This window comes from Fukomys damarensis, unplaced genomic scaffold, assembly GCF_012274545.1.
Source record: "Fukomys damarensis isolate Sample0158 unplaced genomic scaffold, DMR_v1.0_HiC HiC_scaffold_9, whole genome shotgun sequence".
NCBI lineage: Eukaryota > Metazoa > Chordata > Mammalia > Rodentia > Bathyergidae > Fukomys > Fukomys damarensis.
In genome coordinates this window covers 3,832,903-3,835,605 of record NW_022900921.1, presented here as the reverse complement: position 1 = coordinate 3,835,605, position 2,703 = coordinate 3,832,903, and positions in this window count along the sequence as shown.

Genomic DNA, 2,703 nt, shown 5'->3' with positions numbered 1-2,703 from the left:
CATGCTAAGCAAACTCTACCACTGAGCTATACTCTAGTCCTTTACCTTTCTGGGTTTTGTTTCATTTTTCTGTTTTTGTTGTTATCTGTGGCTTGTTTTTTTTTTTTTTTTTTTTTGGAGGGTGGTACTGAACTCGCTACGAAGCCCAGACTGGACTTGAATTTGTGATCCTCTTGCCTCGGCCTCCACAGCGCTGGGATTACAGGCATGAACCACCATGCCCAGCTCTCTAGTCCTTTACTTTTTAAATGTGGCTACTAGACAATCTTACACTACATGTAGGGTCACATTCTGTTTCTGCTGCACAATACAACAGTCCCTTTCTCATGTAATTTCAGCCGAAACTCCACGCTGCCACTACCCCGAAATCGAGCTCGTGACACTTCTGACATAGACCCATTCTAGGTGAATTAATCACTCTAGTGTATTTCCTTCCTGTCAGAGTGGCCATGTAAATACACATAGATGTCAGGATTGGGATACGCCTTGACTTTATAGGTCCTGAGGATAATTTAGGTGTTCTCATCAGGATTCAATCCAATCAAAATCCACTAACAAGTACCACTGGGCTGCATACCTTTTTTTTTTTTATTGATTCCAGGAATCGAACTCAGGGCTTTGAGTTTGCCAGGCAGGCACTGCACCAATCCCTGGGCCGAGGCTACATACGTTTGAACAGAATCCTTTTAAGTTTCTGATAAAGACGCTTAAGTTTTAATAATTAGTAGACTTCACCTACCTTGGTAGATTTTATAGTCACATGATCTACGTCTCTATGAATCTGAAGAAGTGGCCACCAGATAAACTTGGAATCACCCAGCTTGCAAGGTTCCTGGGTGTGTGGGCAGGTGGCCCCTGGAACGAGCTGGGGCGAGGGCCGGGATGTGCGGGCGGCTCACACTTAGCATGGCCCAGCGACCAGGGCCCTGCAAAACCATTTCCTGCTTTGTACACGAAGACTGTGAGCAAGAATGGGGCGATGTCAGGGCCACCTGATGGCACATACCTGAGTCTATGTGTGTGTGTGTGTGTGTGTGGACAGAGACACGCGGGAAATCTCCCCTCAAATCCACCTTGAAGGCGTACGATACAGTTGTTGTTAGCACAGTTCTAAGGTTGCCCTTATATGATTCCTGAATTTCTGTAGTGTTTCAGAAAGACGCCGTCCTGCTCGCTCCCCACCCACCCTCTCCTAACCCCTGTCTTGCTTTTCTTCTCTGTTACCTATTCTGGGCGTTTCCTGTCGGTGCCGTAGTGCCACGTGGTCCTTTCATCTGGTTGTTCTGTTTTTCCTCTTCTCATGCGATGTTCATTGCGTGCTTCACCCACCTGGCAGCACCCCAGGACCTCGCATCTGCTCCCGCATCATCGTGTGGCCTGGCTGGGCCTGCTGGCTATGCATTGTCGATCTAGGTCATCTAGGTTGTTTCCGCTTTGGGGCTGTTGTTAGTCGTGCCCACGGTTGCCAGGAGGACGGCAGGATTCTCTTTTTCCACATCCTTCTCGGCCGGGGTTATCGACTTGATTGTAGCCACCGCAGTGGGAAGAAGTCCTGTCTCAGGGTGCTTTGGCCTTCATTTGTCTTCTTTGGGAAAAATCAAAATTCTTCCTATTCATATTCTTAGGCTGTTTGTAAAAAGTGATTATTTGTCTCTTGATTGTTGAATGGTGACCTTTTCAGCATATGAAGGTGAAGGTAATTTAGGTAAAACACTTAGCTTTCCAGGAAGACCAAAGTTGCAGCCTGCCTTGGTTTCGAACCCTTTTCAGGCTCATGGCAACTTTTTTTTTTTTCTTTTGGTACCGGGGATCGAACTCAGGTCCTAGTGCTTGCAAGGCAGGCGGCAGAACCCCTGAGCTAAATCCCCAGCCCTTGTGACAACTTTCGAAAAGCATCTTTGTTCACTGAATAGCTACAAACCAGGACCCTCCAACATCTGTAAGAGGTTATTCATCCAATCCCAAAGCCATGAAGAAAATTTATTTTTTTTCTTTTATTGAGTTTATTGGTACATTTTAGGTATGCAGTACAGTTACCATGAAGAGAATTTAGAAATCCAAATGGACTCTCTTGAAAATCCTTGCTTTCCTTCACTGAGGCAGCTCCCCAGACTCCTCACTGCTGTGCCTCGGTGAGTGACTGAACCTCTCTGGATATGGTTACATCTTTTTGCGAAAAACGCCAAAAATAGAAAGTGGTACAAGGATTGTAGAGACCTGAAAGAAATGACCCTCGTAGGATCAAGAATCGCTTTAAAAGTTTGTTCCCATCTGGGCGTGGTGCTCATGCCTATTAGCTCAGCACTCTGGGGAGGCTGAGGCAGGAGGCACAGATAACAGAGAAGAAAAGCAGATCAGGGGTTAGGAGAGGCTGGGTGGGGAGCAAGCAGAACGGGTGGGGGTGCTATTCAAGCCTGCCTGGCCTGGGCAACTTAGTGATTGAAGGAGAACCTGTCGCAAAAAGAAAAGAAAAAACAAAACCAAAAAAATCTGGGATGTATCTCAGTGCAGACGTCCTGGGTTCCATCTTTAGTACGGCTAGTTAATAATCATAATATAGTAGGGGAACTGGGACGGGTAGGAGAAAGGAAATAAGGGAAAAGAAAAAATATGAGAAAATGAAAAAATGGAAATAAAGTATTTGTAAATAGGGAAGGGAGGAGGGGTGAAGGGAGGGCAGGGGTAGGGGGAAAAAATGAGAAC